The sequence below is a fragment of the Ranitomeya variabilis genome, chromosome 5 (assembly GCF_051348905.1).
Source record: "Ranitomeya variabilis isolate aRanVar5 chromosome 5, aRanVar5.hap1, whole genome shotgun sequence".
In the NCBI taxonomy this organism is placed as follows: Eukaryota; Metazoa; Chordata; class Amphibia; order Anura; family Dendrobatidae; genus Ranitomeya; species Ranitomeya variabilis.
Window position 1 is genome coordinate 41702650 of NC_135236.1, and position 16590 is coordinate 41719239.

Here is a 16590-nt window from a genome sequence, read left to right on the forward strand (position 1 = left end):
AAGGAGTGGCAGACACCGTTACTAGGGCCCAACCAAACAAGTAGCCCAAATGCAGTTTAAAATTCCCTATAGGCCGAAAGCCTGAAGACTGAAGCTAAGCTTTATTCAATGGAGGAGACAAGCAAGGAGTGGCAGACACCATTACTAGGGCCCAACCAAAGTAGTAGGCCAAATGCAGTTTAAAAATCCCAATAGGCCGAAAGCCTGAAGATTGAAGCTAAGCTTTATTCAGTGGAGGAGACAAGCAAGGAGTGGCAGACACCGTTACTAGGGCCCAACCAAAGTAGTATGCCCACTGCAGTGTTATATTAACAACTACTTAATGAAAGCCTGAAGATTGAAGCTCAGGCAAGTAAACCTGGAGAACACCTTGGAGCGGCAGACACCGTTAGTAGGCCCCAACCAATCTAGTAGGCCAACTGCAGTGTTATATTAACAACTACTTAATGAGAGCCTGAAGATTGAAGCTCAGGCAAGTAAACCTGGAGAACACCAAGGAGCGGCAGACACCGTTAGTAGGCCCCAACCAAACTAGTAGGCCAACTGCAGTGTTATATTAACAACTACTTAATGAGAGCCTGAAGATTGCTGCTCCTTGGTGTTCTCCAGGTTTACTTGCCTGAGCTTCAGACACCGTTAGTAGGCCCCAACCAAACTAATAGGCCAACTGCAGTGTTATATTACCAACTACTTAATGAGAGCCTGAAGATTGAAGCTCAGGCAAGTAAACCTGGAGAACACCTTGGAGAGGCAGACACCGTTAGTAGGCCCACCCAAACTAGTAGCCCAAACGCAGTTTAATGTTTAAAATGTAGGCCGAAAGCCTGAAGACTGAAGCTAAGCTTTATTCAGTGGAGGAGACAAGTAAGGAGTGGCAGACACCGTTACTAGGCCCAACCAAAGTAGTAGGCCAAATGCAGTTTAATATTTAAAATGTAGGACGAAAGCCTGAAAATTGAAGCTCTGGAAAACCAAACAGGAGAAAACCCTGGAGCGGCAGACACCGTTACTAGGCCTACCCAAACTAGTAGCTCAAATGCAGTTTTAAATTCTAAATACAGGCCGAAAGCCTGAAGATTGAAGCTCAGCTTTTTCAGTGGAGGACTGCGGGATTGAGTGGCGCAGACAGACAAAGGTAGTATGTGTTAAATAAAAAAGTTGGCTCTATGCAGTTTTAAATTGGTTAGAGGGGTACACAGGCAGCATTGGTGTGTTCAGCGGAGGAAGATTGCAAGGAGGGACCGCAGACAGACTTACTAGGCCTAAAATAAAAAAGTAGGCTCTATGCAGGTTTAAATTGGTTACAGGGGTACACAGGCAGCATTGGTGTGGTCAGCGGAGGACAATTGCAAGGAGGGACCGCGGACAGACTTCCTAGGCCTAAAATAAAAAAGCAGGCTCTATGCAGTTTAAATTAGGCTACAGGGGTACACAGGCAGCATTGGTGTGTTCAGCGGAGGACGATTACAAGGAGGGACCGCAGACAGACTTCCTAGGCCTAAAATAAAAAAGCAGGCTCTATGCAGTTTAAATTAGGCTACAGGGGTACGCAGGCAGCATTGGTGTGGTCAGCGGAGGACGATTGCACCGAGGGGCAGACACAGTTAGTAGGCCCAAAAAAATAATAGGCAAAATGCAGTTAAAAATATGTTACAGGAGTACGCAGGCGGCCTAGCTTTGTTCAGTGGAGGACAACTGTAAGGAGTGTCTGACACAGTTAGTAGGCTAAAATAATAAAGTGAGGTTAATGTCTGGCAAAAAAAAAATTCACAAATAAACAGGTGGCATACCTAGGTACAGGGGTGGGCTCATCTGCTGACTTGCAGACAGTGGTAGTTGGCGCAAAGTATTAACTGGTGTAAATGTAGGGCAGGGCCCCTGAACATTTTTACTATCAATAATCATGTCAACAAATTGGTATTTGCAGTGCCATTGAAGGATTTAACAGCACAGACTAAACAGTGGTGGAGCAGTGAGAGGTAATTTTGCAAGTGGTAGAGCACTGTTTGAGCTGGGGGGAACACTCTCTCGTGGGCGGCGGTACTGGCCCAGGGCCCCTCATGTTACGACGGTGTGTCTGACGTTGGGTGTGCACCACCACCGCCAGAGACACTTCATTGTACTATGAGGGACCCTGTGCCAGTGCCGTCGCCCAAAAGTGGGCACACCCACCTGTTCAGCCAAACGGCACTCACACGGGTGCTTGCGCCAAGTGGTGACCACGGCCCCGTGGGGGGAGTCAGCCCATTTAGGGAGGTGTAAGAAAGGCCTATGGTGGACATACAGCAGCTGCAAATGGAGAAATTGGAGCAGTCAGTAAGACAAGTCCAAAAGCAAGACCTTTTTACAGGAAAGCTAGGTGTCAGCAGGGAAAGGTGGGGCAAAATAATTAGAAATATATGATTGGTTCATTTTAATGAAGGTTAGATCATCAACATTTTGGGTAGCCAGACGAGTCCTTTTTTCGGTCAGTATTGAACCAGCAGCACTGAATACTCTTTCTGATAGCACACTAGCAGCTGGGCAAGCAAGCTCCTGTAATGCATATTTGGCCAATTCAGGCCAGGTGTCTATTTTAGATGCCCAGTAATCAAAGGGGAATGACATGTGAGGGAGAACATCGATAAGGGAGGAAAAATAGTTAGTAACCATACTGGACAAATGTCCTGTCACTTTGAATTGATGCTGCAGTACCTGTCGTGTCTGCGGTCATTGCAAAATCACTCCACAACCTGGTCAGAAAACCCCTCTGTCCAACGCCACTTCTGATTTGTGCCCCTCTAATACCTCTTGCATGTTGCCCCCTGCAGCTCGTGTGGGAACCATCACCGCCGCTGTGTGCTGGGAATGCCTGAACCAAACGGTCTACAAGAGTAGCTTGTTTGGTAGCCAATATTTGCTCAAGGTTCTCATGTGGCATGATATTTTGCAATTTCCCTTTATAGCGTGGATCCAGGAGGCAGGCCAACCAGTAATCGTCATCGGTCATCATTTTGATAATGTGGGGGTCTCCCTTTTTAGGATATGCAATGCATAATCAGCCATGTGGACCAATGTTCCAGGTGTCAAGTCTATGCTTGTGCTGGGTTGAGGAGCACTTTCTGGCAAATCCACATCACTTGTCTCCCGCAAAAAACCTGTACCTGACCTTGCACCACCAACACTTTCTATTCCCCCCTGAGATGCTTCCTCCTCCCATAAATAATCATCCCCATCTTCCTCCTCCTCCTCCTCCTCTTCGTCCTCAACCTCGTCCCCGAGACTTCCCTGAGCAGACAATGGCTGACTGTCATCAAGGCTTCCCTCCTCCTCGGCTGCAGACGCCTGCTCCTTAATGTGCGTCAAACTTTGCATCAGCAGACGCATTAGTGGAATGCTCATGCTTATGATGGCGTCGTCCGCACTGACCAGCCGTGTGCATTCCTCAAAACACTGAAGGACTTGACAGAGGTCTTGGAGCTTCGACCACTGCACACCAGACAACTCCATGTCTGCCATCCAACTGCCTGCCCGTGTATGTGTATCCTCCCACATATACATAACAGCACGCCTCTGTTCGCACAGCCTCTGAAGCATGTGCAGTGTAGAGTTCCACCTTGTAGCAACGTCGATTATTAGGCGGTGCTGGGGAAGGTTCAACGATTGCTGATGGTTCTGCATACGGCTGGAGTGTACGGGCGAACGGCTGATGTGAGAGCAAAGTCGTCGCACCTTGAGGAGCAGGGCTGGTAACCCCGGATAACTTTTCAGGAAGCACTGCACCACCAGGTTCAAGGTGTGAGCCAGGCAAGGTATGTGTTTTAGTTCTGAAAGGGCTATGGCAGCCATAAAATTCCTCCCTTTATCACTGACTACCTTGCCTGCCTCAAGATGTACACTGCCCAGTAGTGTTGAGCATTCCGATACCGCAAGTATCGGGTATCGGCCGATACTTGCGGTATCGGAATTCCGATACCGGTATTCCGATACTTGCCGCGTATCGGATACCGGAATCGGAAGTTCCAAGATTCAAAATTCAGAAATTCAGCCAATGAGAATGATTCCAAGTGTGGGCACATCCTGTTTAGCATGGAGGGCATGAAACTACTGGCAAGGCTGTGATTGGCTGCTGAAATGATGTCATGATGCAGTTTAAAAGTCGCTGGCGCCATTTTCCGATCACTCTGCTGTGAATTCAGTTAGTGACAGGACGCTGTTTGCTGACTGAGGGACAGTTTAGAGATAGCGATTTGCTTCTTTGTGCTTTCCAAAGGCTAATTTAGCAACCGCTGTGTTCACCTACTATTCACCTTGCTTTTGCCTTGTAGCGCTGTTTTCACAGCGATCTGCAAGGTCTGTGTGTGTGTGTGTGTGTGTGTGAGTGCAGCCCACTCTCTAGTCTGAGTGCAGCCACATAGGCCATTGTATTCAGTTCAGGGAGGGTGGTTCATTGCCTCATACTGTTCTTTTTTTTTTTTTTTTTTTCAAGTAGTGTAGTCTGCTGCTAATTTATTCAAAAAAATCCTATTAGTGTCTTTCCACCCGTCTCCAGCTAATTTGTGGAAAAACACTACATAGGATAAAGTAGAGGAGGGTTTTTGGGCCTTGCAGCGCCGTTTACGGCTGTCTGCACGGTCTCCGTGTGACTGCAGCTCGCCCTGTAGTCTGTGAGCAGCCGTAGCCTGGTTGTCTGCAGCTCAGGGTTGTTCACTGCGTCATACCGCCAAATCAATTTTTATTTTTTTTCAAGTAGTGTAGTCTGCTGCTAATTAATTTTAAAAAATCCTATTAGTGTCTTTCCACCCGTCTCCAGCTAATTTGTGGAAAAACACTACATAGGATAAAGTAGAGGAGGGTTTTTGGGCCTTGCAGCGCCGTTTACGGCTGTCTGCACGGTCTCCGTGTGACTGCAGCTCGCCCTGTAGTCTGTGAGCAGCCGTAGCCTGGTTGTCTCCAGCTCAGGGTTGTTCACTGCGTCATACCGCCAAATCAATTTTAATTTTTTTTCAAGTAGTGTAGTCTGCTGCTAATTAATTTAAAAAAATCCTATTAGTGTCTTTCCACCCGTCTCCAGCTAATTTGTTGAAAAACACTACATAGGATAAAGTAGAGGAGGGTTTTTGGGCCTTGCAGCGCCGTTTACGTCTGTCTGCACGGTCTCTGTGTGACTGCAGCTCTATCTGTTGTCAGTTCAGCCCCCAAAAAAGAAATAAATAATAAAGTTCACCAAACACACCAGTTACACCACTTTACATTTGTGTAGGCCACATTAGCTCATATTAAAGTCTAGTCCACACTTTAGAAAATTAGTGTTTCTTATACCTGTTAGGAGGAGTTGCTCAGGAATAAGCACACAAATCCGTTAGTACTTTTCTGCTTATCTTTATCAGTCAACCAAGATGAAGAAGGCAGTGAGTAAGGCACGTGGGCGTGGGCGCGGAGCAGGGAGGGGACGTGGGGATTCTGTGCCTGCTGCGGGCACCGGTGACTCATCAGCACCCACTTTCACCAGGCAACAGTCGTTCATGCGCAGCTTTGTGTCAGAGCGCCGTACACCGCTGCTGCGTGAAGACCAAATTGAAGCCGTTGTCGGATGGATGGCAGCTAATGCATCAACTTCCATTAGTGCCACATCCTCTCAGACACAGAGCACTGGAGAGCAGCCATCTGTCTCTTCACCACCTGCCAAATTGCCCAGGCAGACAGAGAGCCCAGGACAGGAGCCGTCTCTACTTCTGTTCTCTGAATCTCTTGGCTTAGAAACAGGGGGCCAGCCAAGCAGCATTGGAGAAATGGAAGAAGAGGCAGGGTGCAGTGATGCCCAACAGCTTTTTCTGTCTTCCTCTGAAGAGGCGGGTGGGCCAGTGGCTCCGGTCACCACATCGCAGGCCGCATCAGCTGATGATGACACTCAGGTGCCACTTACTGGTGCGTGCTCTGCTGCTGAGACTACCCAGGAGGAGCAGTTGGGGGCAGAGGGTAGTGTAGATGATGAGGTCCTCGACCCATCTTGGCGTGAGGGACAGGAAGGTGGTGGGAGCAGCTCTGAGGAAGAGATTCCCCGTACGGCCCAAAGAGGGAGAGGGAGGGGGAAGACTGCGGATCCTGCAGCCTCCGCTTTGGCACCCGTTAGGAGCATGTCTCTTCCAAAAGCCAAAAAGGGCGCTCCCAAGACTTGCAGTGCCTGGTCCTTTTTTGACACAGTTGCAGATGACATTTGCTATGTCAGATGCAACGTGTGTCATCACAAAGTCAAAAGAGGTCGAAATGTCAGCAGCCTCAATACCTCCAACATGTGGAAACATGTGCGCACCAGGCACCCGGCGTTGTTAGAAAAACACACTGAAGAGGTAGGCCAACCAACAGCGGCAGCTACCACCTCTTCAGCTCGTGTTGCCTCTTCCTCTAGCTCACACGCAGCTGGTTCGGCTTCCTCCCAGGATCGCCGTGGAAGAACCTCTGGCCCTGTTGTCCAGAGACCCGCTGTAATTCCACCCGCAGCACCACTTTCCCAGTCATCCACACACTCCCAGCCCAGTCTACAGCCATCGGTAGTACAGGCATGGGAGAAAAGGCGGCCTTTCTCGTCAAACCACCCACGAGCACAGGCTCTGACTGCAGGCATTGCCAAACTTCTGTCACTGGAAATGCTGTCATTCAGGCTGGTGGAGACTGACAGCTTCCGTGACTTGATGTCATTGGCAGTCCCACAGTACAATGTGCCCAGCCGCTTTTACTTCAGCAGGCAAGCCGTCCCTGCCCTGCACAAGCATGTGGAGGGACACATAAAACACGCGCTACTGAACGCCGTCAGTAGCAAGGTCCACCTCACCACCGATGCGTGGACCAGTCAACATGGACAGGGGCGATACCTTTCCCTCACTGCCCATTGGGTTAATGTCATTGAGCCGGGTACAGACCGTGCGAGTGGCGCAGGACGTGTCCTGCCCACTCCAAGGATTGCAGGAATCCATTCTGTACGCATTGACTCCTCCTCTTACACCAGTTCCTCAGAATCATCGCTGCAGGAGCCGTCACAGTCCACCTCCACATGGACCCGTGATGAACGTGTACCTGTTACGACCGACATGAGCACAGCCGTGGCCAAACGTCAACAGGCCGTGTTGAAATTAATTTTTTTGGGGAATCGTAGCCACACAGCGCAGGAGCTCTGGAATGCCATCAAGCAGGAGAGCGATGTGTGGTTTGTGCCAGCGAATCTCCAGCCAGGCATGGTAGTGTGTGATAATGGCCGAAATCTGGTGGCAGCTCTGGGCCTCGGCAACCTCACTCACATCCCATGTCTGGCACATGTGCTCAATTTGGTCGTGCAGAGCTTTTTGAGGGACTATCCGGATCTTGATGCACTGCTGCACAAGGTCCGCCTAGAGTGTGCTCACTTGCGGCGTTCCAGCACGGCAAAAGCGCGCATTGCGGCTCTGCAGCGCCGACACCGCCTGCCGGAACATCGCATCATATGTGACCTACCTACCAGGTGGAATTCCACGTTACATATGTTGGAGCGGTTGTGTGAGCAGCAGCAAGCTGTAATGGAGTACCAGCTGCTTCAGGCGCAAAGAAGTCGCACTCAGCGCCGTACAGACTTCACAACCACAGAGTGGGCCACTATGAATGACGTCTGCCAGGTTTTGCGTCCCTTTGATTATTCCACGCGGATGGCGAGTGCAGATGATGCACTAGTCAGCATGACTGTCCCCCTTATCTGCCTGCTTGAAAAATCACTGCAAGCGCTAAGGGATGATGTTGTGGAAGAGGTGGAGGATGAGGATTCACCATTTCCATCATCTTCTGGACAGTCAGCGCCACGTGGTTCCTCACAAACGCTTAGGCAGGGGACAGTTTGTGAGGAGGATGAGGAGGAGTCAATGGAGGAGGAAGACGTCCGTCCAGAGGAGGGAGTTACCGAATTGTCCAGTACTCAGTGTGTACAGCGAGGGTGGGGTGATGACGAGCGGGCAGAGATCACGCCTCCAGCAGGGGACAGCGTTTCTTGGGCAGTTGGCAGTCTGCAGCACATGGTGGATTACATGCTGCAGTGCCTGAGAAACGACCGCCGCATCGCCCACATTCTCAACATGTCTGATTATTGGGTGTTCACCCTCCTCGATCCTCGCTACCGGGACAACGTAGAAAGCCTCATCACACCGTTGAACCGTGAGCGAAAAATGCGGGAGTACCAAGACACACTGGTCAATTCCATCATCTTCTCCATTCCAACTGAGAGAAGTGCTGCTAGTGCATTCCAAAGCAGCTCAGTGCGTCCAGGCAGTGGTGGAGGCTCTGCACAAAGAGGGAGCAGAAGCAGTGCCTCTGCCCAAGGCAAGACCAGTATGGCCCAACTGTGGCACAGTTTTCTGTGCCCCCCACAAAAGTCTACACCATCACAGACGGCTCCAGTCAGCAGGAGGCAACGGTTCCGTCAGATGGTGACAGACTACATGTCTTGCCCTCTTGCTGTACTCCCAGACGGCTCTTCCCCTTTCAAGTTTTGGGTCTCAAAGCTGGATACATGGCCAGAGCTAAGCCAGTATGCATTGGAGGTGCTGTCTTGCCCTGCGGCCAGTGTATTATCGGAACGTGTCTTTAGTGCTGCAGGTGGTGTACTAACTGACCGTCGCATGCGACTATCCTCCGATAACGTTGACCGGCTTACTTTCCTGAAAATGAACAAGGCCTGGATCTCGCAGGAATTTGCCACTCCTCCTCCTGATTAAATAATTAGGTCACTGTATACGTTATCCAGGTCTCCTGTTGTGTTCATCTTTCTACCACCTGAACTTTAATTCCTGGGCTCCAACACCGCCAGTTGAGGCTCAGAAGTGCCGTCTGCACAGTCAAAACATACGACCCAGTGTTATTGGGTTTCAGTAACGTCAGCTGATCCCCAGCTGTGTAGCCGGCAATGTGTCATGCGACCGCCACGCTGACACAACAACTGAAATGTAAGGGAATCTGTCCCCCCCCCCCCCAAGGCGTTTGTTACTGAAAGAGCCACCTTGTGCAGCAGTAATGCTGCACAAGGAAAAGGTAGCTATTTTTGTTTAGCTCCTTGCACACGCAGAACTTAACACTTATAAAATGTGTCCCCTGCAACCGTAAAACCGTCCCGGAGGTGGGACTTTCCTTCGTAATGTGACGCAGCACAGCCGTCATTCCTACCCCCCCGGCGCCGCGCACCGGCTCCTCAGCGTTGTTTTATTCCGTCCCGGAGCCTGCGCTGTTATGTTATCCCGTGGCCAGGCACACTTAGCGCTGCCCGTCTTCTGGCATCATTTGGTGTCAGGATGGCTGCGCCTGTGCGGCCGCGCTGGCAGAGAGCCCGCCTCGCAGTGTCTTCTGATTTAATCCCACTGGGGGCCTGGGATCCATGGACATGCGCAGTGCATATCTGAACCTCCACCTCTCACTCATTTCCCTATGGCTTCTTCAGACTGTTCGGTGTCAGCTGGTCCCTAATAGCATGCCACGGCCGTGACACCGCACAGTCTGAAGAAGCCGTAGGGAGGGGAGTGAGAGGCGAGGATATGCACTGCGCATGGCCACGGATCCCAGGCCCCCAGTGGGATTAAATCAGAAGACACTGCGAGGCGGGCTCTCTGCCAGCGCGGCCGCACAGGCGCAGCCAGCCTGACACCAAATGATGTCAGAAGATGGGCAGCGCTAAGTGTGCCTGGCCACGGGATAACATAACAGCGCAGGCTCCGGGACGGAATCAAACAACGCTGAGGAGCCGGGGCGCGGCGCCGGGGGGGTAGGAATGACGGTTGTGCTGCGTCATATTACGAAGGAAAGTCCCACCTCCGGGACGGTTTCACGGTTTCAGGGGACACATTTTATAAGTGTTTAGTTCTGCGTGTGCAAGGAGCATGATGAAAAGAGCCACCTTTTCCTTTTGCATCTTTTGTGCTGCACAAGCTGGCTCTTTCAGCTACAAACGCCTTGGGGGGGGTTAAAGGTTCCCTTTCGACTTTCTCAGGCTTCGGCCTACATTGTGTTCCTCTGCTTTTCCACCTGTCCCTGGGCTCCAACACCGCCAGTTGCCGTCCAGAAGTGCTGTACGCACAGTCAACAGTCCCTCCTCTGTTATTGGGGTTCAGTAATGTCAGCTGTTCCCCTGCTGTGTGTGTGGCAATCCCTCCTACCTCCTCCAACCTCCTCCTCCTCCTCCACCTGTCCCTGGGCTCCAACACCGCCAGTTGCCGTCCAGAAGTGCTGTACGCACAGTCAACAGTCCCTCCTCTGTTATTGGGGTTCAGTAATGTCAGCTGTTCCCCTGCTGTGTGTGTGGCAATCCCTCCTACCTCCTCCAACCTCCTCCAACCTCCTCCTCCTCCACCTGTCCCTGGGCTCCAACACCGCCAGTTGCCGTCCAGAAGTGCTGTACGCACAGTCAACAGTCCCTCTGTTATTGGGGTTCAGTAACGTCAGCTGTTCCCCTGCTGTGTGTGTGGCAATCCCTCCTACCTCCTCCAACCTCCTCCAACCTCCTCCTCCTCCACCTGTCCCTGGGCTCCAACACCGCCAGTTGCCGTCCAGAAGTGCTGTACGCACAGTCAACAGTCCCTCCTCTGTTATTGGGGTTCAGTAACGTCAGCTGTTCCCCTGCTGTGTGTGTGGCAATCCCTCCTACCTCCTCCAACCTCCTCCTCCTCCTCCACCTGTCCCTGGGCTCCAACACCGCCAGTTGCCGTCCAGAAGTGCTGTACGCACAGTCAACAGTCCCTCCTCTGTTATTGGGGTTCAGTAACGTCAGCTGTTCCCCTGCTGTGTGTGTGGCAATCCCTCCTACCTCCTCCAACCTCCTCCAACCTCCTCCTCCTCCACCTGGGCTCCAACACCGCCAGTTGCCGTCCAGAAGTGCTGTACGCACAGTCAACAGTCCCTCCTCTGTTATTGGGGTTCAGTAACGTCAGCTGTTCCCCTGCTGTGTGTGTGGCAATCCCTCCTACCTCCTCCAACCTCCTCCTCCTCCTCCACCTGTCCCTGGGCTCCAACACCGCCAGTTGCCATCCAGAAGTGCTGTACGCACAGTCAACAGTCCCTCCTCTGTTATTGGGGTTCAGTAACGTCAGCTGTTCCCCTGCTGTGTGTGTGGCAATCCCTCCTACCTCCTCCAACCTCCTCCAACCTCCTCCTCCTCCTCCACCTGTCCCTGGGCTCCAACACCGCCAGTTGCCGTCCAGAAGTGCTGTACGCACAGTCAACAGTCCCTCCTCTGTTATTGGGGTTCAGTAACATCAGCTGTTCCCCTGCTGTGTGTGTGGCAATCCCTCCTACCTCCTCCAACCTCCTCCTCCTCCTCCACCTGTCCCTGGGCTCCAACACCGCCAGTTGCCGTCCAGAAGTGCTGTACGCACAGTCAACAGTCCCTCCTCTGTTATTGGGGTTCAGTAATGTCAGCTGTTCCCCTGCTGTGTGTGTGGCAATCCCTCCTACCTCCTCCAACCTCCTCCAACCTCCTCCTCCTCCACCTGTCCCTGGGCTCCAACACCGCCAGTTGCCGTCCAGAAGTGCTGTACGCACAGTCAACAGTCCCTCTGTTATTGGGGTTCAGTAACGTCAGCTGTTCCCCTGCTGTGTGTGTGGCAATCCCTCCTACCTCCTCCAACCTCCTCCAACCTCCTCCTCCTCCACCTGTCCCTGGGCTCCAACACCGCCAGTTGCCGTCCAGAAGTGCTGTACGCACAGTCAACAGTCCCTCCTCTGTTATTGGGGTTCAGTAACGTCAGCTGTTCCCCTGCTGTGTGTGTGGCAATCCCTCCTACCTCCTCCAACCTCCTCCTCCTCCTCCACCTGTCCCTGGGCTCCAACACCGCCAGTTGCCGTCCAGAAGTGCTGTACGCACAGTCAACAGTCCCTCCTCTGTTATTGGGGTTCAGTAACGTCAGCTGTTCCCCTGCTGTGTGTGTGGCAATCCCTCCTACCTCCTCCAACCTCCTCCAACCTCCTCCTCCTCCACCTGGGCTCCAACACCGCCAGTTGCCGTCCAGAAGTGCTGTACGCACAGTCAACAGTCCCTCCTCTGTTATTGGGGTTCAGTAACGTCAGCTGTTCCCCTGCTGTGTGTGTGGCAATCCCTCCTACCTCCTCCAACCTCCTCCTCCTCCTCCACCTGTCCCTGGGCTCCAACACCGCCAGTTGCCGTCCAGAAGTGCTGTACGCACAGTCAACAGTCCCTCCTCTGTTATTGGGGTTCAGTAACGTCAGCTGTTCCCCTGCTGTGTGTGTGGCAATCCCTCCTACCTCCTCCAACCTCCTCCAACCTCCTCCTCCTCCACCTGTCCCTGGGCTCCAACACCGCCAGTTGCCGTCCAGAAGTGCTGTACGCACAGTCAACAGTCCCTCCTCTGTTATTGGGGTTCAGTAACGTCAGCTGTTCCCCTGCTGTGTGTGTAGCAATCCCTCCTACCTCCTCCAACCTCCTCCTCCTCCTCCACCTGTCCCTGGGCTCCAACACCGCCAGTTGCCGTCCAGAAGTGCTGTACGCACAGTCAACAGTCCCTCCTCTGTTATTGGGGTTCAGTAACGTCAGCTGTTCCCCTGCTGTGTGTGTGGCAATCCCTCCTACCTCCTCCAACCTCCTCCAACCACCTCCTCCTCCACCTGTCCCTGGGCTCCAACACCGCCAGTTGCCGTCCAGAAGTGCTGTACGCACAGTCAACAGTCCCTCCTCTGTTATTGGGGTTCAGTAACGTCAGCTGTTCCCCTGCTGTGTGTGTGGCAATCCCTCCTACCTCCTCCAACCTCCTCCTCCTCCTCCACCTGTCCCTGGGCTCCAACACCGCCAGTTGCCGTCCAGAAGTGCTGTATGCACAGTCAACAGTCCCTCCTCTGTTATTGGGGTTCAGTAACGTCAGCTGTTCCCCTGCTGTGTGTGTGGCAATCCCTCCTACCTCCTCCAACCTCCTCCAACCTCCTCCTCCTCCACCTGTCCCTGGGCTCCAACACCGCCAGTTGCCGTCCAGAAGTGCTGTACGCACAGTCAACAGTCCCTCCTCTGTTATTGGGGTTCAGTAACGTCAGCTGTTCCCCTGCTGTGTGTGTGGCAATCCCTCCTACCTCCTCCAACCTCCTCCAACCTCCTCCTCCTCCACCTGTCCCTGGGCTCCAACACCGCCAGTTGCCGTCCAGAAGTGCTGTACGCACAGTCAACAGTCCCTCCTCTGTTATTGGGGTTCAGTAACGTCAGCTGTTCCCCTGCTGTGTGTGTGGCAATCCCTCCTACCTCCTCCAACCTCCTCCTCCTCCTCCACCTGTCCCTGGGCTCCAACACCGCCAGTTGCCGTCCAGAAGTGCTGTACGCACAGTCAACAGTCCCTCCTCTGTTATTGGGGTTCAGTAACGTCAGCTGTTCCCCTGCTGTGTGTGTGGCAATCCCTCCTACCTCCTCCAACCTCCTCCAACCTCCTCCTCCTCCACCTGTCCCTGGGCTCCAACACCGCCAGTTGCCGTCCAGAAGTGCTGTACGCACAGTCAACAGTCCCTCCTCTGTTATTGGGGTTCAGTAACGTCAGCTGTTCCCCTGCTGTGTGTGTGGCAATCCCTCCTACCTCCTCCAACCTCCTCCTCCTCCTCCACCTGTCCCTGGGCTCCAACACCGCCAGTTGCCGTCCAGAAGTGCTGTACGCACAGTCAACAGTCCCTCCTCTGTTATTGGGGTTCAGTAACGTCAGCTGTTCCCCTGCTGTGTGTGTGGCAATCCCTCCTACCTCCTCCAACCTCCTCCAACCTCCTCCTCCTCCACCTGTCCCTGGGCTCCAACACCGCCAGTTGCCGTCCAGAAGTGCTGTACGCACAGTCAACAGTCCCTCCTCTGTTATTGGGGTTCAGTAACGTCAGCTGTTCCCCTGCTGTGTGTGTGGCAATCCCTCCTACCTCCTCCAACCTCCTCCTCCTCCTCCACCTGTCCCTGGGCTCCAACACCGCCAGTTGCCGTCCAGAAGTGCTGTACGCACAGTCAACAGTCCCTCCTCTGTTATTGGGGTTCAGTAACGTCAGCTGTTCCCCTGCTGTGTGTGTGGCAATCCCTCCTACCTCCTCCAACCTCCTCCTCCTCCTCCACCTGTCCCTGGGCTCCAACACCGCCAGTTGCCGTCCAGAAGTGCTGTACGCACAGTCAACAGTCCCTCCTCTGTTATTGGGGTTCAGTAACGTCAGCTGTTCCCCTGCTGTGTGTGTGGCAATCCCTCCTACCTCCTCCAACCTCCTCCTCCTCCTCCACCTGTCCCTGGGCTCCAACACCGCCAGTTGCCGTCCAGAAGTGCTGTACGCACAGTCAACAGTCCCTCCTCTGTTATTGGGGTTCAGTAACGTCAGCTGTTCCCCTGCTGTGTGTGTGGCAATCCCTCCTACCTCCTCCAACCTCCTCCAACCTCCTCCTCCTCCACCTGTCCCTGGGCTCCAACACCGCCAGTTGCCGTCCAGAAGTGCTGTACGCACAGTCAACAGTCCCTCCTCTGTTATTGGGGTTCAGTAACGTCAGCTGTTCCCCTGCTGTGTGTGTGGCAATCCCTCCTACCTCCTCCAACCTCCTCCTCCTCCTCCACCTGTCCCTGGGCTCCAACACCGCCAGTTGCCGTCCAGAAGTGCTGTACGCACAGTCAACAGTCCCTCCTCTGTTATTGGGGTTCAGTAACGTCAGCTGTTCCCCTGCTGTGTGTGTGGCAATCCCTCCTACCTCCTCCAACCTCCTCCTCCTCCTCCACCTGTCCCTGGGCTCCAACACCGCCAGTTGCCGTCCAGAAGTGCTGTACGCACAGTCAACAGTCCCTCCTCTGTTATTGGGGTTCAGTAACGTCAGCTGTTCCCCTGCTGTGTGTGTGGCAATCCCTCCTACCTCCTCCAACCTCCTCCAACCTCCTCCTCCTCCACCTGTCCCTGGGCTCCAACACCGCCAGTTGCCGTCCAGAAGTGCTGTACGCACAGAGCCAAACACCTCGCCAATGTGTTAGTGGGGTTCAGCACCGCCAGCTGTTCCCCTGCTGTGTATACGGCAACGTGTACTGCGACCGCCACGCAGTCACAACAAGTTTACTTTAAGGGAACCTGTCCCCCCCCCCCCCAGGCGTTTGTTACTGAAGGAGCCACCTTGTGCAGCAGTAATGATGCAAAGGGAAAAAGTGCCTCTTTTCGTGGTGCTCCTTGCACATGCGGAACCTAACAGTTATGAAATGTGTCCCATCACAGCGTTAAACCGTCCGGTAGGTGGAACTTTCCTTTGTCGTGTGACGCAGCACAGCCATCATTTTTACCCCCTTGGCGCCGTGCGCCGCCTCCTCAGCGTTGTTTGAATCTGTCCCGGAGCCTGCGCTGTTAGGTTAGCCCTTGGCCATGCACACATTTTGCGCTGCCCGTCTTCTGACATCATTTGGTGTCAGGCTGGCTGCGCCTGTGCGGGTGCGCTGGCCGAGATCCCGCCTCGCAGTGTCGTCTAATGTAATCCCACCGCGGGCCTGTGATCCGTGCCCGTGCGCAGTGCATATCCTCGCCTCTCACTCCCCTCCCTACGGCTTCTTCAGACTGTGCGATGTCAGCTGGTCCCTAATAGCATGCCACGGCCGTGACACCGCACAGTCTGAAAAAGCCGTAGGGAGGGGAGTGAGAGGCGAGGATATGCACTGCGCACGGGCGCGGATCACAGGCCCGCGGTGGGATTACATTAGACGACACTGCGAGGCGGGATCTCGGCCAGCGCACCCGCACAGGCGCAGCCAGCCTGACACCAAATGATGTCAGAAGACGGGCTGCGCAAAATGTGTGCATGGCCAAGGGCTAACCTAACAGCGCAGGCTCCGGGACAGATTCAAACAACGCTGAGGAGGCGGTGCACGGCGCCAAGGGGGTAAAAATGATGGCTGTGCTGCGTCACACGACAAAGGAAAGTTCCACCTACCGGACGGTTTAACGCTGTGAGGGGACACATTTCATAACTGTTAGGTTCCGCATGTGCAAGGACCATAATTAAAAGAGCTAAGTTTACCTTTTCCAGCATTAGTGCTGTACACAATGGCTCTTTCAGCTACAAACGCCTGGGGGGGGGGGGGGTTAAAGGTTTCCTTTCAACTTGCTCGAGTGCAGGCTTCGGCCTACACTCCGCTCCCCCTGCTCCCCCTGCAGAGCCCTGGGCTCCAACACCGCCAGTTGGGGCCCGGTACTGCTAGCTGCACAGAGAAAAACACCTCGCCAATGTGTCAGTGGGGTTCAGCACCGCCAGCTGTTCCCCTGCTGTGCAGCCGGCATCGTGTCCTGCGACCGCCACGCAGACACAACAGACCCAAAGCTGCCGCCAGTGCAGGCTTCGGCCTACACTCCCCTCCCCCTGCTCCTGCTCCTCCTCCTCCTGCTGACCCTGGGCTCTAACAAACCGCCAGTTGGGGCCCAGATGTGCTAGCTGCACAGAGAAAAACACCAGCCAATGTGTCAGTGGGGTCCAGCACCGCCAGCTGTTCCCCTGCTGTGCAGCCGGCAACGTGTCCTGCAAAAGCCACGCAGACACAAGAACTGAAATTGAAGGGAACCTGTCCCCCCTCCCCCAGGCGTTTTTACGTTATCCAGCCACCTTGTACAGCGGTAATGCTGCATGTGTGCAAG